The sequence below is a fragment of the Sander vitreus genome, chromosome 13 (assembly GCF_031162955.1).
Source record: "Sander vitreus isolate 19-12246 chromosome 13, sanVit1, whole genome shotgun sequence".
Taxonomy (NCBI): domain Eukaryota; kingdom Metazoa; phylum Chordata; class Actinopteri; order Perciformes; family Percidae; genus Sander; species Sander vitreus.
In genome coordinates, this window is record NC_135867.1 from 3,227,382 (window position 1) to 3,251,142 (window position 23,761).

Here is a 23,761-nt window from a genome sequence, read left to right on the forward strand (position 1 = left end):
TGTGTTCAGGTGCATTCTTGGCGCATTGCTATCTTGAGGCAGCGGGAAGTGATCGCACCATTGACATTGACAACAAAAACCTGGTCTAAAGTCAATAGCGCAGCATTTCATTGTTATTTTATTATTAATTAACAATTTATTATAAAGTAATTAGTAAAATGCGCCTAGGCTCGTGCACAGCGCGCGCACACTATGCTTGTTACACACACAGGGAAGCGCAGCAGCACACACACATGCAGAAGATTACAAATGAAAAATATTACGATGCAAATCCTCCATCATAATAGCATGGCTATATATATATATATATATTAAAGGGAACGGGAGATGACACTCTGATTGGTTTATTGCATGTTACGCCCACAACACACCTCTGATTAATGAAGACACTAAGTACAACCCTTTTGAACCATGCGCCCGGCGCACGGACCCTTTTTTCCGCCGTCAAAGTAGCAAAAGTGAATTTGCGCTTAGATCGTTAAAATAGGGCCCTTTATCTCACTCAGCTGCTGTGGGCATTACATACAATCATTTTCTGCCGTTAGATGACTTTTGGTTTTTCACATGATAGATTTCTGTATTTTTTGTGTTTTTCTCTGTGCTCTTCTCACTGGTGTGAAGTGGGCGGGGCTCAGTAGTAAAAAGGCAATGTGATGATGTTTGTGGGGTTGATTGCTTATATCTGGCCACTGTCAATCAAATCAATCACACAGTCCTGATGAAGAAGATCACCTGGGTTTTTGAATGTAAAGGTACTCTGTGGAGTTTCTGACCATTAGTGGTGATGAGAAACATGGATGTAAACAATGAAGGTTTCAACTTCTTCCAAAACTTATCTCTGCAATTGTTATATGAGGAAGGAGTTGTGTTTAACATGTTAATTAGGCCTCAAGGTTACAGTTTATAAAAAAAAAAAAAAAGCCCCTCCACGGGCCAGGGTCCCTTTAAACTTTTGATAAAGGAGATGCTTCCCCCACAAAATTGAACTGATTGTTGCTTATTTAGTCATGAATATGTAATGTTATAGAGAACAACGTATTCAGGGGCTTTAAACAAACACTCAGGTTAGAGAAAACAAAGTTAACTGTAAAATTAATTATAGTTGTAGACTGACTTCCTGCTTCAGCTTTGATCTCGTCAGAGCTGCAGACTTGATAACTCTGAATAGAGTCAGAACTTGACTGGAACACTGGACTTATCTCCCAAAATGAAATTAATTGACGTGAACATAATATCATACTGAATGAATGTAGTGAGACAAAATGGTTTGATTATCAGGCTACTTAGGAGACTCCTGAAATATGTGTTTAGCCTTTTGGAGTGCTGCCAAGCTGGCACAAATATCTGACATTTTAACAGGGACGTGCATAGAAATGTTTCCATAACCTAATACACACTTTCTGCTGCAGCGAGTGGTTAGCCTTTCACTACAAAATGATCAGCTAAAACAAGTATAGCCTATTTTCCTCCTTGCGGCTGTACAGATTCCTTATTCATGTGCTAGTTCTTGCTTTTACTTTCAATTTTATTGAAAGAGCTTTATTTTTTGTAAGTATTTAAGATAATTAATTGTGTTTCTGCTTTTCCATTATACTAATAATTAGGAGAAATAATGTATGTATCACTCCATCCGCCCTGTTTTAATAAAGCTGAGGAAGGCTGTGGCCGCCTCTGAACGAGCTTTCCTTCCCTGAAAAACACCCACATAAGTCGTTTGTTCAAGCAGCAATTACGACTCATATTTACGTTTATAATGGCTACACCCAGGGACGTTGGAACTATAATGTGGGGAGGGGTGCTGTAAATATATTTGTGAGTCTGTAGTTGGGGGCGGGGGGGTGTAGGCCGATATTAGTGCGATATTAGTGCTTTTGTACTTCTAGCTCTGATCTGAGTTTTAGAGAAGTGAGGACATATTTCGAGAATTAGGGTATTTTTTCTGGTCCTCAGTTCATCAAAGGGCTGCTTGAATGTTAAGAGTTATTTCAGGATTACGAACAAACTAAAAAGGAAATTTGTCAACCTATTTTTGTTGGTCATAATAACATTTTACTCACCAACAGGGGTGTCTGACTGAGGGGGGAAATAGGGCTGAGTATACAGGGCCCTCATTTTAAGGCAACTGTTGGCCTCCATTTATCTCAATGCGATACAAAAATAATAGGGCTGTCCTCGACTAAAGAAATTCTTAGTCGACTAATGCATAAAGAAATGGCATGATTTTGTTGACTAATCGATTAGTTGATTTAATCGGACAGATTTGTACAAAATCAGTTTCTCCACCAACAACCACGCAATAGCCCCACTTTAAATTTTGGTTTTACTACAGATTTGCTCACACGTTTCTTTGATACAAGTCATTCAGCATGAAAAGGGATAAATAAAAAAAAGACAGAAATCTTAGTCGACTTAGACCAAAATGACCAATTAGTTGACTAATCGACTAAGAGGGGGCAGTCCTAAAAAAATAAAAGTTAAAATTGGCTTAAGATACAGTTAAATAACCCATCATACTAAGGGTCAATTTTGTCCAAAATATGTAGTTTGAGATCTCAAAGAAGAAATCCGTTAAATCTCCCAAAATAAAACAGTACAATAGTCAATAAAATGAAAAAAAATATATTGGTGCTACATATTTCAAAACATTGATATTTTTTATTTCAATAACTGGAGAAGAATGCAATTTGATGCATTTTAATGATCATTTAATTGGGAAACTTCCAGCCTTTCTATACAGAATCTTAAGATGGAAACAGTGGTTGAAGCTCTTTAATGGCTGACTTCTACAAAAAGTTGACACAATCCTACTCAAACTGAGTTTTCTACAGATGTATCCGCGTATGAAAAAATTGTCATCATCTTAAACGTCATCAGGAGTAATATTGTCTGTGACTGATCAGTCAGACAGTTTGCAACATTCACAAAACACTTCATCTTCTACCACAAAAACAGGTGGTAAAATGTGGTCACTATAAATTAATCTACATGAATAAATGAGAATACCAGGAGAAATACTTGTAATGTTGTGTTCAACTTGCATTTGTGTAAAATGTTTTTTTTTTCCTTCATGAAATGGTTCACAGATAGGGAGTGCAGCTCTGAATGTATCCACGTTTGTTGAACTGCTCTAACTCAGCTTTGTTTTTACGCTCTTCAGTCATTCATTATGAGAGCATGAAACAGCCTCTATTAATAAACACAGGCTTTTAACCACTGCTACAATTAATGTGATATTTTGTGATTTTAGTTCAAACTATCTTAATTATACGTTAATCTCAATCGGCATTTACTTTCTCAGACCTTGGTTCTTTTGGCTCATCACAAAACATACAACAAAATAGGTTTTCAAGCATGCTGGTTTTTTAAGGTTCAGCTAAATTACCCTCTACTGACCTCCACCCCACCTTCATTACTGTTAAGATTTGCATTGTGCTTAAGCAGTTTACAATGGTAACGGTGGTAGATTCACCACTAAGTAATTTTTGAACAATGGGTCCTTTATTTCAGAAAGTAAACGAAAAGCAGCTTTTCAATTTATATGATGAGTCTGTTGCTGGCAGATTTCAGCTAGGGAGCTAATTAAGTTAGCCCGAACCGATGTTGCCAACTATTTAATAGAATTATACAACCCGTTAATGATGTCATAACACTATTTACATGTGTAAAATTGACAATGAAAAGTTTAAAAAGCTAAACTAAACTGACTAACTTTATTTTTCAATCATCTTACGGCAACAACCAGAGAAATTGGCTCAACTTTGTGACCGACAACCTATTTAAAAGGAATCCAGACCCAAGGATTAAGTACAATTTTAAAGTAAAAGTGTTTATTGCCAAACAAACACCATAAGTAAACCTAAACTAAGAAAGTATGGAGGTCTGGTTAAAAGAAACAAAAGAATGGAAGGACCATTGGCCAAGCTACAAAGGGCCGTAGGACCCAGAACCCCCACCCCATAAAGTATCAAAACAGTGTATAAACTATAAAATAAAGCCACGAACTGGACTACCAGACCTCCATCCTCAGAAGAAGTAAACACAACAGAAGGAGAAACATAACTCACTACTCCAAATGGTGAAAAGGCTGTTTCAGTCTGAGAGATTCTCCAGCCTTCCTTAAATACAGGGGGCAGGGCCAGCACTAATGAGCAGATCAGGAGCACCTGAGAGAAAAGAGCAGAGAGGAAAAAAGAAAGGGGGGGGGGAGCACATCACAAGCGCCATAGGGTGTATGTCAACCTTAAAAACCTTTACCTATTTTGCAGAAAATACAGAATCAGAATCAGAAAAGCTTTATTGCCAAGTACGTTTTTTACACATACAAGGAATTTGTTTTGGTGTTGTAGGTGCATGTCACACATTCTCTAAGGAAGTACATTCTCTCTAAGTTATTGGGATGATTATCACAGAAGCCTGACTGAATACACTCACCGGACAGCAGCTAGCAGCTAGCGGCTAACGGCTATCTGGCTGTACACACTCACCGGAGGGCAGCTAGCAGCTAACAGCTACAACCGCACTACTGTTTTTTTTAGGGGGAATACACTTCAAGACGTGACATGCCCTGTCCTCTGGAGGACATAGCCACACCACCGCCGCTCCGTGGATTGTTATTGGGATGATTATCACAGAAGCCTGTCTGAATACACTCACCGGACGGCAGCTAGCAGCTAACGGCTATCAGCTAGCAGGGCAAGCTAGCTACCAGCAGGATTGAGACAGGGACCAGGGTAGGTGAATTTAAACAATGTCTGAGTTGAAAACGCATCTTGTTGACACGTAAAGGCCCTGTTCATGGGGCACAGACATATTAATTGCATTTTGTGTCCGTTAAGAGGCACAAAGGCACTCTAAAACTTGCCCCAACAACTGCCCTTTTAGCTCAGGGGACACTTGTAGTACGTAGCTGCAGCTACTCCGTGTTGCCTGCACTGATTCGGGTCGAGGTTTTTTCTATTGAAAGTACTTGCGTAGCTATAGCGATCAAGATTAACGTAAAAATTGGCCGGAATTCTCCTTTAAGTTTATAAAAAGATTGTGGCTTATGTTAAAATCAGCCGTTACTTCATTTCCTGTTATGCATGTGACGCAGAATGTGACTTAGCTCTGTTCTGTAAAGTTAAAATAAACTCGCCATTTATTTTTTATTTTTAAACAGGACACAATCCCGTCTCCTGGGTGAAAGTCCTGTGTTTGTTTGACCCATCCACCACCCCAACCAGCTTCCTCCTTAGAGGCGGGTATGGCTGCAGCCTGGAGCGTCCCATGTCATGCCATCCCGTCTCATGCCGAGGCGTGTCCAACGGTAAGTTCAGCGGGCCAAAATACAAAATCGCGAATTATTTTCCAGATGGAGTCACGGTTAAGTTCGTGACCACGTTTGCAATCAAGGAGGGTCAGTGTATGTTTTGGTCATTCGATTCGATACATTTCTTTATTCCCCTCTCTCCCTGCCTTCCTCTGACTCTGTGTCTCTACCCGCAGCAGACAGCTTCGCCCGAAGAGAGTCAAGCCAGCTGAGGAAATAGACTTTCAGTTCACGGCTGTAACGTTACTGTTACATTAACGTTACCGTACAGCGACAAAGTCTGATCCCAACAAACTTTCTGTTGTTGTCGTTAAGCTTGCTGATCTGGCAGAAAGTCACCGGCGGTTCGGGATCAGAACATGGGGATCAGACCTCCGGTGCTGGGTCTAATGTGATAATGTTCGCTGCTGCCGCTGCAGCTAGCTAGCAGCTAGCCACCAGCCCTATGACCTGGGTCCCCGGTTTCTCTATGTTCGCTCCCCGGTGCTGACTGACTCTGGTCCGTCTGCAGAGCTGGCATTACCCGCTCTAGCTAAGCTGGGAATCAGACGAATCTGCCGCTCTCGTGTTTTATTCATATTTTCTTTTTTTTGCAGAATATGAAAGAAAAAGGCATTTTTTAAATTTCTGTTTTCTAGTGATTTAATTTTTTGTTATATGAAATAGGAAATGAAAACCGAAGCATGTTTCAAATGTTCACATTCCCTTTTGACAAGGAAAAGGAAAAAACACCTTGTATTTCAATTTTTAATTTTGTATTTTAAAACGAAAATCAAATAGCCATTCGTTTTTTTTGTTTTTTAATATCTGTTAATGAAATGAAAATCGAATGACCAAAACATACACTGACCGGATTTCCTGAGGATGGATAACAAGGATCTGCACACACAAGAATACAAAAATAAACATGTTACACTCTTTCCAATACTCCTTTTTATTTTTATAGTCTATATTGTTTTCACACTTCACTGGGACATTGCTGCAAATACAATTGCTTATCAGTAAGGCGAGAGGGCATGAGACGGGAGGCTTCAGGTTGCAGCCATAGAATGAATTTTTTTGTTTGCCTATAATCTGCATTTATATTTTATATTATTCATTTGTATGATTGCCGTTACTGTTTAGTTAAAAAAAACACCAAATATATCAAGTATTTTATTCATTAGCATGATAGTCTGCATTTATCTTACTGTTTAGTTAAAAAACACCAAATATATTTTAAAGTATTTCATTCATTAGCATGATAGTCGACGCAAGCTTTTACTTTGAAAAGTAGAAGCTCGGGAAAGCTTTTACTTTGAAAAGTAAGAGAGATATTTTATTATATTTTGTATTATATTTTATTCCAGACGCGAGCTTTTATTTTGAAAAGTAGAAGCTCGGGGACGGCACCAGGCGGGATGGCATGAGACGGGATGGCATGACACGGGACGCTCCAGGCTGCAGCCATACAGTCTTGCCTGCTTACGGCAAATTTGGCTTTACTTTCTGCTTTGCTCCCGTCATAATGACTATGGCCACTAGAGGGCGGCGCCACTATAAACATAAATGAGCCGTAATTGCTGCTTGAACAAACAACATATCTGGTAGTTTATCTGGGAAAGACTGTCTCGATGGGACATGTTAGCATAATGAAAAGCACCATACATACATGAGAAGAGCCACTGGTAATCAGTAAGAACTTATGCAGGTAGGGGTTAGGCAGGGAATCATTATTCAGTGGAAAACTGGGACAGATGCACATTCAGTACGTTTACATGCACACCAATATTCCACTATTATTCTGAATATGAGAATATTCCGAATTTGATACAGATCATGTAAACAGCATATTCTGGTTAGATATTCTGAATAAGGCCTTTTTCTGAATATAGCATTTTCCGATAAATACGTGGGATATTCTGGTATTATTCTGGTTTTAGAGGTATTCTTTGGACATGTACACACGCATTCGGAATATGCGTCTCAAACTGGGTTTTCACCGCAGGTTTATGGTCAGCTCTGTGCGTTGCTATGGTTGCTGTACACAAACCAACCAGCCAACAGTTTGCAAGGCTGCAGACCCGATAAGAAGGAGAAACACAGCTACTTTTAAACATTATCAAAGACTTGGTATTCGCAAACATCGCTACGCCGATCTTTTCAAGAAGCTGGTTGAAGGAATGAAAGAGGGACGCTGTGTTCGCACGGTCCAACAAGTCCGCCACCGCTGGTAAACTTTGAAAAAATCCTGTTTTGCACGGCTACATGTAAACGGGAATATTAGTGTAATACTCACTTTCATTAGCCATGTAAACAGCTTAGTCGGAATATCGTCTTTTTCGGAATTAGGGCAAAAACCGGAATATTATGTTCATGTAAACGTAGTGACTAATTTGGCAAAGTTTGGGTGGAAATGAGCTTGCTACTGTATTTACACTGCGAGACTAATGAGGGAAATGAGGAATAGGTGAGTGGGAAACGAGTAGTAACCCATTGTGGCTGGATGTGGGAGTCTGAGGGCATCTGGTGGACATGTAAAAGAACCTTGTACAATCTGCTTTCGCAATACTGTACTTCATTGTGTACATGCCCATACAGCAAATTTGAGGGAAAAAAAGACACTGTCGGCTGTTTGGAGTGGACGTCCCAGCACAAAGACTTTCACTGTGTGTGTGTGTGTGTGTGTGGTGCTGTGTCACTTCTGGATCAGACGTCATGCAGTCACACTTTCTTTTTCTCACACAGGCTTGCCCACACACACATTTGTCACCACTGTGTGTCACTTGATGTCTTAAACACAAACTCACAGACACTTAGAGCTGTGACGTCACCCTAAACCCACTCAGGCCACCGTTTTCTCTGTCATTTCATTGTCTTCTCTCTCTCTCTCTCTCCGTCACACCATCTCTTCCTCTGGGTCATATCCCACGCTCAGCCCCGACTCTGGCTGATTGTTGTTGCATTGTTCAGTTATTCGTGTTTCACTGAGTCACTCCAGTCTGAGTCGACCCGGGATGAGTCGACCCGCTCGGATTTTGGCTAATCACCTGTGGGTCAATTTCAGCTTTGAATGATTCAAAGCAACAATTTCTTTATTCAATAAATGCCCCCTTTTTTTATTTTTACACAGCTCAAGGGTCTGTGTGACACACAAAAAGTTGCTATTTTATTGATTGAAGGGAAATTTGTACAAGCATTCATTGTCCACATATGATGTATTCTACTGACTTTGATGAGCCCCCGATTTTTTTCTCTCACGTCCTCAGCAGGTTTAAAGTTTTCACTTATGCTGTGAAATATCGGAATTTTACAGATTGGCACCAAATTCACCCTTCCGAGATGATGTCTTAATGACTTTGGTGACCTTTTCCTCCAGCTCCTCTGGTAGGATGGAAGGAAATTTACTAGATGCAATGGTCAGATGTTAATGTTATGGCAATCAAGAGCTGTCAAGAGATTTCACTAAAAGCCAAAAATGTCAACCTCGTGTTGGCGCTTGAGAAAAAGTTGAAACTTTCATAGCAATCCATCCAATCCTTGTTGAGATATGTTACGTCTGGAACAGAGTGGTGGACCGACCGACTTGGCTTTTGAAGCTCTTTTGTTCAGGCAGAAACAAACACAGACATGATTGGAGTCAAATAGTTTGTAATTTGATTCCTGCCATCTCACATATAATCCACTACTCATACTCTCACTCAGCGTGGGTGGACTCCAACAGTGGAAACCACTTATAGGGGAGTTTCCACTCACCGCACGGGAACCACCAACAGCTCGGTACCGACTTATTTCTAGATCCTCCGTCAGTCTAAAAATAAACTGTTACGACATTGTTTCTGATCTCACTTGGAGGGGAGACAATTATTCTGTTTGTTGGGGGACTGACATCGGGAGCCTAAACATTTGTGGTGTCTGGATGCCAAAACTATGACTTTGGCAATAATCATTACCAACAAATTACAGTAGAGATTTTTATAACACCAATGTAATGTAATGTAATCATGCTGATATTAACATTTAATTTAAGCACCGCTCTGCCAGAGCTTTTAGTATGGCTGTAGACTCTCAGATTCTCAGTCAATGAGTTAGGCAGGTCTCGGGAAAAAAATATATTGGAAGCAGGGAAGGAGGGTACTCAGTACAAGAGATCTATCTCAGGCAGCCTGAACCTATTTTAAGCCCTAGACTGGTACCTGCAGAAGGAGGAGATGGGTTATGCACAGCATTGAATAGTAAAGGGGGTATGGAAGGATGAGAGGATGACTATTATCAATGATGAACCAAGAAGGTAAATAATAGTAATAATAATAATAATAGCTTTAATTTTTATGATGAGTGGAGGTGACGAAGCAAGGTGATAAAGTATAAGTGAGCCAAATTCCAAGGTAGGTTTAGGTGGTGGGTGGGTCAAACAAACGCAGGACTTCAACTCAGGAAACCAAAAGTGAAACCAAAAGTCAACGGTCACTTTTTGAAATTAACCGATTAGTCCATGATTTAAAGGCAGACGTCACTTCACGTTGCATCCTCATTTTAGTAGTTTTAAGTCACTCATTTTAAATCAATCCCTGATGTTTTACTAACAACATTAACTACGTGTTTAAAACTGCCCCCGTTATGTTAAATAGAATGGTTGTATATGTTGTTTTGGGAGTCATTGACTATTGTCATAGGTCATCAACCTATTCTGTCGTTTAAGTATGAGGATGTGTTGGTTTTTATGCAGTGCTGTTGTCTGAACATGGCCTTAATGTTGCTGCCTCTTTTGTCATTAGATTGGAAAGACAATACAAAAATGAAGTTTAAAAAAAACATGGTGACAACAAATTAGAATGTCCACCACAATGACTTTACGTGGTAATATATCAATGTTGTTTTGTGGCTTTAATGGGGTAATTTTCCCCACCATGTTCTATGCTGAAGTCTGCCCGATAAATATTGCAAAACGCATGGTGTTTGCGGACCGTTAGCGGCTAGAAACGGGAAGGACTCGCACCAAGAGGGCAGAAATTTTGATGTATACTTCTTTTTAGGAGCCGTTTTATCCATTTTCAGTTCAGTTAATTCTGACTGGAACAGGAGCTTGAACAAGACTGTCAGGTTTTTTGCGGCTTAAACCCAAAAGCAGACAAAACAGACAGTTCGAAGATTTTGAACAGTTTATTCAAAAACTGGGAAAAACAGCAAAAAACTCCTCTCAGTCGACAGAGCAGGCAGTAGACACAAGCAGGGATGACAAGGCATGAACGGCAGGTGTGGAAGCTGAAGTGTGGTGTAAGCAGGCAGGTCCAGAACACAGCGGAAAAACACAGGAGATTCCTTCAGAGTGCAAAAAAAGAGGATTAAAGCAGGTAAGGCAAAAACAGAGGTTCTCAAAAAATACAGAGACTAACTAGCTGGAAGCTGTATCACCTACGTGACATAACTTAACAATCCAACGCCGAACAGAAAGAAGCCAAGGCTTAAGACAGGTGAGTGATTAGGAATTGCCAGCAGCTGCGAGTCATCCTAGGAGAGGCCCGCCCACACACTGTGAGGGAAAAACAAGATGAGCAGAGGAGAGAGAGAGAGAAAAAGAAAGAGAAGCATCCAAAAACCCCATTCACCCACAGTCTTGTCACTTCCCCACTTGTGACTTCGTGACAAAGGCAAGTGACGCACAGCATGTCAGGCGGGTTGTTTGCCAGGCAGGTAGTGCCACGACATATTCTACAGTCTAGACATATCACAGAAACCATGAAACACTCATTTGAGTCATATCACTATGAAATTTGGGAGATTACTTGGACAAATTACCAATCGGAGAGCAGGTCAGGAGAAAGGGTTAAAAGTAGTGAGACTCCTGCGTAAATCGGGAGTGTTGGCAGATATGCAGTCAAAGAAATGTCTTCCCTGATGCTCAGCTCTTTGTTTGCGATACCAAAATGCATTTTGAAAAATGCAACCACATTTGTTAAAAAAGCTGCCAGTTGTTTAGTCACTTCTCCCAACATCTATTAAAGCCAAAAATATTAAATATAAACATGCTGATGATGGGATAATTATGTTTGTGTTTAATTCATATGTTCCCCTGGTACCTTCACTAATGACCCACCGCCCCCACCCTCCCCAGCAGCCGCTGCAAAGCCTCATGGGAACTAAGAAAAGCCTGTTGGTTGTAATCACCCAGGAGAAAAAAACTAATTCGTTATTTCAACAGGATGCATAATACAATTCTCTCCAGGGGATTCTTATTTGATCACTCTTTAATAAACTGTAAGGAAACGGTTGCTCATTGAGAATCCATAGTTAAGATTTCATAAACACTTTTTATTGGTAATAAAGGTGATTGAGCAATGACTCAACTTTAATAGGAAGCCCTAAAAACAGTTTTTGTGAAATTATAATTAATTAATAATTGTTAAACCGGTTTCCCAAGTTTTACATTTTCTTCTTCATCCAAACAAAGAGCTGGAAATACAGTTTGTATTACCAGTTATACACTTATATTTCTTTCCAATATTCTATATTTTCATACAAAATAATGCAATAATATTATCCTTGTGTGTTTCAAAAAAAGGGCAAGGACATACACTGCCAGTTTATTAGGTGCACATACTGTAGTTAAAACTACTACTGCAATCTAATACAATAGTCCTGCAATAAATAAGCCCCATTAACGAAGGTTGTAATAATCATGTTTTAGAGAGGTTGTAATGTCTTTGTCTCGTGTTTGGTTAATCTTTGTTGGCAGCATATTATGGATCCTGTATTTGCAACTGCCCGTACCTTTGATATGCCCACTTATGCTTTTACCGAAAGCCGTGAAGACAGAAGAATCAAGCTTTTGTTTGAGAGTTAAAAAAAGAAGGAGACTTGTGACCCTGAAATGTTGCTTTTTCCCAGGCATGTGCGCATGTGAGCCACTGAATGCCTCAATACGGAGCAGTCAGGTTTCCTTGCTGAGGGCAGGAAACAGGAAGGAAACTTCAAGCAATCAGCACATTGACATCTCATCAGCATGCCAATAAACCTTCCATACATAGCTAAATGTCAACTTTTAAGAAACAAGAATAAGTAAGACAAAGATTTCTTTCCACAGTTAAGAGGCCGAACACAGAAGAACACAATACATCTCTTCATAAAAGCAGCACTTTAATTGAACTTTCTGTTGTATGTGTTTCATTACCAGTGTAGACAAGGAGTTGTATCTGGTTTTAAGGCTCCAGCCCCTCTTGCTCCAGGTTATGCTCCACAGAGAGCTCTTTGTTAAGCTTAAAGTTAGGGCTGGCTCAGGTTTGCCTTGGACCAGCCCTTAGTTATGCTGCTATAGTCTTAGACTACCGGGGGAATTCCTATGACACACTGAGCTCCTCTCTCCTCCTCTCTCTCTCCATCTGTGTGCATTCATGTTCCATTAATGCATGTTACTAAGTTAGCTTCTTCCCAGGATTCCTTGTGCTTTCTCGCCTAGCAGATTTCCTTGGATTGTGGTGGCACCTGGATCGTGGCTGCAGCCGCTGCCATGGTCCTGCTCGACGCCCACTGCTACTACTGTTATTGTAATTATTAGTCATCATTCTATTATCTTTACTGTTAATATAATTGCCACTGTTTATCATGTCCTTCCATTATACCCACTGCTATAATTATTATGAGTCATATTTCTATTTATATCTTTCTCTCCCCCAACCGGTCGAGGCAGATGGTCGCCCACCAAGAGCCAGGTTCTATCTGAGGTTTCTGCCTGTTAAAAGGAAGTTTTTCCTCGCCGCTGTGTGCCATTGCTCTTGGGGGAATTGTTGGGTCTCTGTAAATTATAGTATGCGCCCGATGGTTTGTTAAAGCGTAACTCTCGCCAAAATGCAACCTAGGGTATTTTTGTGAATGTATCCGAGTCAAACTTTCGTTTTAAAAGCATATTTAGGACAGAAGCGTCACTTTTAAGATTTACTGTATTCTCGTTTTTCGGTCAAATTGACTTTGAATGAGAGTCCTAGGGACACTTTTATGCTAGCCTCAAAATAGCTATTTTTAAAACACTAAGAAGGCTCGACACAACATGAGACTTTGCTCGAAGTATCACCAGGGGCTCTACACATGAACTCAAGCATTGAGAACATTGTTTGTGTACCCAGAGTTTACTAAAAAGAAAGGTTTTGAGCAACTCACTGTAGCTGTTGTTCTTCCGGTCGCCGTCTATCGAGCCAAAGTCAGTCAAAAATAGTCGAGGGAGGAGAGTAAAGATGGAAAGCTCCAAAAGCTTAGTTCCATATAAATGCACGGATAATTCGTTGTTTTGTCGTTAGTGAAACACAATATTGACCTTGTAGTTGAAAAAGGAGCCTCATATAGGAATGACATTTCCTCCTATGGAGTCTGTTCATTCACATTCGGAGATCGCCTATTTTTGACTGGGAAAATGGCGGATAGCGTAAACAACAACTGCTAACGTGAGTTGCTCAAAACCTTTTTTAGTAAACTCTGTGTACACAAACAATGTTCTCAATGCTCGAGTTCATGTGTAGAGCCCCTGGTGATACTTCGAGCAAAGTCTCATGTTGTGTCGAGCCTTCTTAGTGTTTTAAAAATAGCTATTTTGAGGCTAGCATAAAAGTGCCCCTAGCTCTCACATTCAGAAGGCAATTTGACCGAAAGACGAAGATACGGTAAATCTTAAAAGTGACGCTTCTGTCCTAAATATGCTTTAAAACGAAAGTTTGACTCGGGTACATTCACAAAAAGACCCTAGGTTGCAATTTGGCGAGAGTTACTCTTTAACACAAAACCATCTGAGAAGCTGTCTTTGGAAACTGTTTGGGAAAGGGCAGGCACTTTCAAAATATACCAGGCAGGTGATTGGATGAACCATCTGTCTATCACGTCTGCCATTGTTGTTTTAAACGAAGAGTAGTTGCCGTCACACACACCTAAACCACGCCTGTAGCTGCAGTAGCTCCTCACCAGACGCAAATTTCCTAGGATGGCGAAGGAATGTCCTGCCCTACTCTGCCTCTGATTGGCTAGTACTCGATGCCTTCGTTGGTTGAATTGGTTAGGTTTAAGCATGAGGAGGGAGATTGGTTAAGGTAAGAATACCAGGGTAAGCCAATCAGAAGCAGAGTAGGGCGGGACATTCCTTCGCCATTCTAGGAAATGCAAATTTGCTCACCGGACGCTGATTGGTGCGGTAAGCTGGAAATTCAGACATAAACGCAGGTTGGAGCCTGACAAGATGGATTTTCGTGTGATCTTGTGATATCGCAAGAATCCAGCTGCTGTGCAAGGTAAGTCTAGACCTACTCTATCTGTAAAGTGTCCTATGTCTGTTATGATTTGAAACTATGAATAAAATGTAATGTAATTGAATTGTTACTCATTCTGGCAAGTCCTCTGGCCAGTCCTCCATCTGTGATGGAAGAAAAAAAATGTAAATAGGTTTGTTTGAAAAACCGCACAGGATCGTAGGTTTGTAGGAGCAGTGTTGATCTAAAAATGTGGAGTATGTGGAATATAGATTGGATGATGAATGGTTGTTTATTGATGGATAGTATGACAGTATGACAGTATGAAACATTAATGCTATTATTCAAGTGGCAGATTAGCACCCAACACACGCACATTCACAGGGCATTGCAATGACCCTGCTGAACAATTTGAAACATATGACCCACAACAGTAAGTTAATAACACCACAGAAAGGCGTTTATTTACGGGTATTAAACTGTTCTCTCGGCTCTCTTTATGTAATAGCTTTTGTTAGTCCTTCGCTCCCACACATCTGTTGTCATAGCGATGTTATCATCTTCGGCTCATGGCTGTGTTGTTTTATTGCCATCATGTTGCAGGAGAATGCCAAGTTTGAACCTTACGACATCTCTTTCTCATCACTGCTGGATGACAAACTTCTGAGCTCCCACTGAGGACTGCAGAGCTGGAGACCAAGAAAACAAAACAAAAACACAAACATCTCGACTTTGCCAAATCATATTTCAGAATAAACAAGCAAATGTTTAAGACACCTGCACACACACACACACACACACACACACACACACACACACACACACACACACACACACACACACACACACATTAAAAAAAAATTCCTTTGTGTTGCACTCAATATTATACTACACTCAATAGTAAACCACTTTTCAACTTCACATATCACAGCTCCACATTCATAGCAGCCATAATGATATCATTTGTTGAAGGCTGCTGGGAATGATCCTAGAGTTATCGCTCAGACCTTGCATTTTTAGCATCTTTCACAGTTATCATTTTAAAGAGAAGACCCTCAAATATGTTAAGGGTCTGCCAGTGTGGGCTAGTTGATTTGAAATGCATAACAAGATTTGATAAATCCAACAACCATCTTCCAAACCATCCGAATGTATAGTAGGTCGCTTATTCCCACCCTCTGATACGACCCACAGGAGGGTCCCATTGATTAGCGCCCCTAGCGGTGTCAGGAAAGACGACCTCATATCTAAACCTGAGAATGTAACGGTCACAGTTTTAAACACGTCGTCAACGATGTGAAACGGTCGCAGTTTGGTTAGGTTTAGGCACCAACTACTTAGCTAAGTTTTTTTTTTTTAAAGATTGTGGTTTGGGTTAAAATCAGACATTACTTCACTTCTGTTTGTTTTGTAAAGTTTAAAAAAAACTTGCCATTTACTTTTATTTTCAAACACGACTCAAACCCCGGATCAGTCAGCTGTGACTTCAAGAGACCAAACTTGTGACCTCTACAGAGGCAATAAGGGGACAAAAGGCTAAGACCTTGTGTGTGTGTGTGTGTGTGTGTGTGTGTGTGTGTGTGTGTGTATGACGAACAGACTGATCTTTATAACGAAGGAACTGATGAAGACAACAGACTCAGTGTTCATCCCAGCAGCCTCTGGAAACAACTAGCTGGAGGATAGTCAATGATCAAACGCAGTGTGTGTGTGTGTGTGTGTGTGTGTGTGTGTGTGTGTGTGTGTGAGAGAGAGAACTAACAGCAGTCTGTTTCAAGAGGGACTCCAACTAAACCTGCAGACAGCCTTTCAGCCTGTCAGTAACAAGATGCTTCATCATCATCACTGCAGGTTTCATCCCAACTCTGATTGGAGAAGAATGAAGTCAGAGCTGATTGGCTGATTTCAAGTACACTTATCTACAGACTTTGTACCTAAATCTGAACGACCTTTCCAAGAGGGAGTTTTGGATGTCAGTGACTGACAAAAGATGAACATGAATCAGCTTCTTTTGTTTTGTGCACAATTTTCACAAGTAGAACAAGCAACTGTAACAGGCGCTAAACTTAACTGTCATGTGACCGGCCGGCGGTCGCTGTAATTTCGAAGGATATACGAATTGTTGTACATACGAACATATATTATACGAACCCGTTCATGAGGATACGTTGACTTAATATACTTCACAGGGTACAATGGGAAGGATGAGGCTGGCATCGCAGCCGCACGTCTACACGTGCAAGTATATCACAAGCTTGAGTGGAAATTACTTTTCATAAACTTTTTAATAAATATATACAACTGCTAAGTATATTCCAAACCATGTGTCTGGGACATTTCATTCATTCATTCATTTGCATTTTCTTTTGCAGATTTTACAGAATTTCAATTAACCTGCGATTGTTTCCCTAAACCCAACCCGTCCGTTGTATACGGCGTAGACGTACACGTGGATAGCTCAAAATGCGTACAGATAGTGGCGAAAGTGGCGTGTATGTTTACGCGAAGTCATGATGCCGCGTTGCTGTGTGCATGTCTGTGTGCAGGCACTGCTCACCGTGATTTGAATCCAGTCTAATGAAGAAGCGATGCTGTTTGGCAGTCAAATCAGCTTCAGGTAGAGTGAACTCAGACCCTGAACTCAGACGGTCGTTAAGGAAACCACCATCTCTCTCGCTCTCTCTCTCTCTAATGTAACCCACATGACTGGTGCAGTCGCGTTAACTTCAATAACTGCTGGAACACGGACATTTTCTTCTCTAATCTAAGATGGCAAAGGCTATATAACCTGGAAGTTTTATATTTTGTGACTCCTTATCTCTGGACAGGACACCTGCCTTACATGTTTGTAAAGTTTATCACATTTTAACTTTCATTTTAAGAGACAGTGTAATTTAAAAAGATAAGACTTCCTAAACTCTCAAAGGTGTGAGTGTGAGACACAGGGAGGATGTAGGTGTTTGTTCTTTTAATTCATCAGGTAAACTGACCAGCGAGACACCTCGAGAAAAAAAAAACAGCCTCTGAGTGTTCCTTTAATCTCAGCCATCCATTCACTCTCCTGAAGAGCTTCGAACAGTCCTGCTGCTTTTAATTTATTTCACCAGGTAGACTTCAGTTGCTGATCAGACAGCAAGAAAGAAACCCAGCTGGGCTCTCTGTCCCAGTGTTTAAATGTTCTGCAGAGAAATAAAAAATCTAGCCATGCTTTGTACGGATGGCATCAGATGAGAGGTCATGGTGTCCCTTAAATCAAATTAATCTCTGCATGGTGGCCATTGTTGGACATCTCATATTCACCTTGACAGGCTCAGCTCCACATCAGATTCAGATGTACTTAGGCTAAATGCTAATGTTTGCATGCTAACAGGTTCAATGTTTAGCATGCAAGCTTTAGCAATGTTAATGAAACACTAATTATCGCCCCTGAAAGTAGAATCCCCTCAGATAAAGCAGCATATTGGTGACTTAGGCTCATCTGTCCAGCCGAGCCTCAGGAGCTTAGGCGTGGTTATTGATTCAGCCATGTCCTTGGAGCACCACTCTAAACAGTTTGTTAGAAACTGTTTCTTCCAATTGAGGAATATTTCCAAATTCTAGTGTTAAAGGGTGAGTTGGAGATGATCATTCATGCTTTCATTTCCTGTCGTTTATATTACTGCAACAGTCTTTTTACCTGTTTGAGTAAGAAGGAGCTTTACCGTCTCCAGGCTGTTCAGAACTCTGCTGCAAGGCTTTTAACTCACATTAACAAAAGAGCACACATCACGCCTGTTTTAGCAGCACTTCACTGGTTACCAGTCCAGTATAGAATTCAATTTAAAATCATGGTCCTTACTTTTAGAGCCCTCCACGTTCAAGTTCCTCGTTACATCTCTGACTTGATACAGCGTCATACTCCCACCCGGAGTCTGACGTCATTTGGTCAGAGGCTATTAGTGGTTCCCCACTCGATTTAAAACTAGAGGGGATCGATCATTCCAAGTAGTGGCTCCTAGGCTGTGGGATGTCTTACCTCCCTCTCTACGTTGAATTCTGTCAAATCTTTTAAAAAGCAATTGAAAAAAAAGCGCTGTGAGTCGTAGGTCCATCCATCCATCTTCATCCGCTTATCCGGGGTCGGGTCGCGGGGGTAGCAGCTCCAGCAGAGGACCCCAAACTTCCCTTTCCCGGGCCACATTAACCAGCTCCGACTGGGGGATCCCGAGGCGTTCCCAGGCCAGGTTAGAGATATAATCCCTCCACCTAGTCCTGGGTCTCCCCCGAGGCCTCCTCCCAGCTGGACGTGCCTGGAACACCTCCCTAGGGAGGCGCCCAGGGGGCATCCTTACCAGATGCCCGAACCACCTCAACTGGCTCCTTTCGACGCAAAGGAGCAGTGGCTCTACTCCGAGCTCCTCACGGATAACTGAGCTTCTCACCCTATCTCTAAGGGAGACGCCAGCTACCCTCCTGAGGAAACCCATTTCGGCCGCTTGTACCCTGGATCTTGTTCTTTCGGTCATGACCCAGCCTTCATGACCATAGGTGAGGGTAGGAACAAAAACTGACCGATAGATTGAGAGCTTTGCCTTCTGGCTCAGCTCTCTTTTCGTCACAACGGTGCTGTGAGTCGTAGGTGTAAACTGATTGTCCATCCCCGGGGCTGTCAACGTTGTGTCTCGGCAAAACAGTGGAGGGACCGAGCAGCCCCCGCTGCGGCTGCTGGCTAACGTTAGTTAGCTAACCCTAACAAAGTTAGCTTGCTAATTCCACCCGACAGTGGTTAGATATAATGAGCCGAACAAGTTGTCATCTAGCAAGAACTTTCCTACTCTGTGACAAGAGTGTGTAAATGAGACATTAAGTTGTTACATTTTACTAATTTAGTGGCAGTCGGTGTAATTTTGACATAGATCAACTGGAAGAAAAAGCTAGTTGTGCGTTGGCAGAGCGCCACCTACTGTACCGGAGGTAGAGTTACTCCTGTCATTCTTCCCTGTTCATGTAAATGGGAGAACTGGCATATACATGGTTATTCACTTAGGACCATACCCTGGTTACTGCTGTGCATGTAAACACACTGATTGGGTTTAAAATGGGTATTCTTCCAACATCCCCAATAATAAAAAAACACAGTCTTACATAAATATTCAAAAGACTATTTCCTTGTGTACAATTTTAGTGGACATTAATGGAGACGACATAACAGCACAATACAACCATGTATAATCCAAATACTTTTGCAGTCACGTAGGCTAAATATCAGCCTAATATTAAAACTCTCACTCTTTACGCCCTCCACAGTGTCTGCCTTCCTTTGCCAAGTCGTGCGTCCTTGGAAAACTCTGGCAGCAGATTGATTTGTATTCTCATCATCCAGACAGGCAGACAGGCTGAGTGTCACGAAACGCTCCTTCTGCTGTTCCAGTGATGAGAGAGGGAGGGAGGGAAAAAAGGAGAGAGAGAGAAAGAGAGAGAGAGAGAGAGAGAGAGAGAGAGAGAGAGAGAGAGAGAGAGAGGGAGGAGCCAGGCTGCCAAGGTGAACCGATAAACCTCTTTTTATTACTCTGACATCCAAAACACGACGCGCAGCTCCCGGCAGGGAGGAGAGAGAGAGAGAGAGAGAGAGAGAGAGAGAGAGAGAGAGGGGGGAGGATCTCACATCCTTTAACGGGCGATTATTTTCCCGGAGCCGGTGGACAGTACACACACACCGACCGGGAACGGACGCACGAAAGTGATTTTAAAATTTTAAAATTTTTTACCATCGTTTGTTTGTTTTTTTTTTGTTTTTTTTAATATTTTGGACATAAAACTTCGCACGGACACGAGCTGAGTGCGTCATGTCGTCGGGGGCGCCAGAATAATTAAAGGTGAGTTTTTCCACCAAAATAGGTAATGATTCAAAAACGGACCTGTGTGTGTGTGTGTGTGTGTGTGTGTGTGTGTGTGTGTGTGTGTGTGTGTGGGGAAACGAAGTGTGGGCGACGGTGTTGCTGTTTAAGGTATTTTATTACCTGCGCTGCCACCTTATCTCATGATCTCCCTGTATGAAGGCTGTCTTACTCTTTAAATATTCATTTATTGGCTGTTTTTTCTAAGAATCTGTAGCCTATACTCTTTATAGTCACTCTATAGTCTCAAGAGGACAAACCCCTCCTGCTGTTTCTCTCATGGAGGAAATTAAAGAAGAGACATTCAAAAGACAGCAGTGCGTCTGTTGCGTAATAATCATCATCAGTATGTTTTGGATGCCTTGCCTCAGACACTGCTGCTCAAACGCACAGTGAAGGAGCGAATATCAAGGAAAGACTTTAATTCTCTCTAGAAACACACACACACACACACACACACACACACACACACACACACACACACACACACACACACACATACTGTATTGAATACATGCTGGGGCCCCAAACACCACAGGGTCCCTGAAGAAGTTCCCATGTAGATAACTTACAGCTGAAGTGGATGAAACTATATATTAATGAACTTTATTTTGTGACTGTAAAATCAATTCATAGATTGTATTTCACCAAAAACATAATTGAAGCTGACATTATAATAGCCTACAAACAAAATAAATCTAGCAACTGGCAGATATTCCATCTTTTTAGACTTGCAATTGTTTGAATTATGTTTAAATTTGAATAGGTTTTCAGTATTTCCCTTCCAACTTCGTGTTTTATAATACAACATTTATTTATAATTTTCTTATAAATGATATTCATGTCACCCATGCCTTTCCTAGGGACAATCCGGCAACACGACACATGGGCTACGTCTCATGTCGTTAAATAACATCCACGTTTCCCTTCCTTGCTCCCTTACTTTGCGTCTTAGTCCGCCCAACCGAGGAAGCATGGGAGAGATGAGAAGAAATCATGCGAGGAGAGAGGAAACAAGGAAATGTGTTTTTAGACGGACAAGACATCCTTTCCTTTGAAATGTCACGTGAATTCGTCAGCTGCATGAGTAAGCAACGGCTTTCAGCTGCATGGCTTCCAGGAAGTCTGCTCTCGTGCTTTCTTGCTCATAGCGCTTAACGTGCTAAAACACAACGGTGAACATGGTGAACATGATCAACCCGTTCTCACTCCGAACTCGTAAAATATGGACGTTTGAGCAGTGGCTGCCAGCGTCAGATACGACGTAAAAAGCGCCCTGCAGCGTGTGTGTAAAACGCACCAGGGAGAGCAGCAGCTACACGGCGTTTGAAGATGACGTAGCACTAAAAGTGACTACGGTAGCGAGTAGTATGAAAGACCGCATAGGGAGGTTGGTTGAGGTGGTGGATGTGTCAAACAACACAGGACTTTCTCCCAGGAGACCGGGGATTGTGTCCCGCGTGTCACGTTTCCTAAACCCAACTGTCGCTTTCTTCTTTTCTAAACCTAACTGTCCTGTTCTTCTTTCCCTAAACCCAACCGTCCGTTCTTATTTTCTAAACCCAACTGTCCTGTTCTTCTTTCCCTAAACCCAACCGTCCGTTCTTCTTTTCTAAACCCAACTGTCCGTTATTCTTTTCCTGAACCCAACCGCCCTGTTCTTCTTTTCCTAAACCCATTCGCCCTGTTCTTGTCCCGCGTGTCATGGAAACGTAAGCCCATCCATGACCTTTTCCTTAACCTAACTGCGTCAAAAGTGACGCCAATAATCCCGACCAAGCACGTTTAGATAAAGCGCGTTATGACGCTAAAGGAGACTTTTAGTGTCAATAACAACGCCAAAGGCACCTGACCAAGCATCTGTATTAAATGCGATGTGAGTGAGAATGTGTTGACATGATACCTGCTAAACATCACCATGTATGTATTGTCATTTTTAGCTGAAGTTAGCATTTTTAATCAAACCATGCTCACAGAGCTTTGTCAGACGCTTACTCTTGTGACCCAAGAAGTAAAAAAAATAGTGTGGTAAAACAGACTGGTCAAGCTTAACAGAAATGAGGGGAGACACTGCAACCAGCCACACATTGACCCAAAAACTACCAAACAAGGAACCACTTAAAAACATGACGGGAAACATCTTCTCAAAGAGAAACGACACATCAGTCTGCCGAGACTGTTGCACTGGGTTGCCTTCTTTATATATACCCTGTTAACACGTACATGGTTATTTTGAAAGATTGTGACATTTACAGTTTACACGCAAACGGCAAATTCGCCTCTGAAAACGATTCTTTCTAAAAACTCGGGCCACAGTGGAGATTTTTGGAAAACTTTGTTTGCACGTTTGCATGTAAACTGAGACAAACGGAGGTTTAGGCAGCCGAGAGAGAAGAGAGAGGAAGTGATTCGTTGCTGTTGTTGCTATTTTCAGGATTCTGATTGGTTAACGTGGGCTTGAGCTTCTCGTTACACTGCCACCTACAGGTCTGGCATGCTCTTGACGGCATTGACGGCATATATACAGGGGTACGTTTAAACGAACTCTTTTCTGAAAACTGACAGCTGTGCACGATGTTATTTTTGAAAATGTAGAGGTTGAAATGTCTGTTTAGACTTGCACAATCAGGTCAGATTAGGAACACCTGAGGGAGAAGACAATGAGATTAGAAGAATTGCTACACAGAACCAGCAGGGGGCGCAGAAAGTGATAACATAAACTTAAAGTCATCATATTTTATATATTTGGCTGAGATCATTTGTTGGGTTACTGTGTAGAGTGTTCAGCAGGTGACACTATTCAGTCTAGTCTTACATTGCCAGACAGCACCAGTCTAGTTTAACATTGCCAGACCTATCTCCACAGCGCTGGAGAAAAGTCTGGCTGCACGAGTTTCATTCTGTTATAGGGGGGAAAAAAACGCTCTGGCTTTTTTGTATGTCTTTGAACCAATCGCAATCGTCTCGGGTGGCGCTAAACCCTGTGGCACGTTCAATCCCCAAAGGGTTTGCCACGTTATGCAGCGGTTTTTGGGTTGAAAGACATTCAGAAAACAGGGTGCAACAGGCTAGGGTGAGAAGCTCAGTTATCCGTGAGGAGCTCGGAGTAGAGCCGCTGCTCCTTTGCGTCGAAAGGAGCCAGTTGAGGTGGTTCGGGCATCTAGTAAGGATGCCCCCTGGGCGCCTCCCTAGGGAGGTGTTCCAGGCACGTCCAGCTGGGAGGAGGCCTCGGGGAAGACCCAGGACTAGGTGGAGGGATTATATCTCCAACCTGGCCTGGGAACGCCTCGGGATCCCCCAGTCGGAGCTGGTTAATGTGGCCCGGGAAAGGGAAGTTTGGGGTCCCCTGCTGGAGCTGCTCCCCCCGCGAC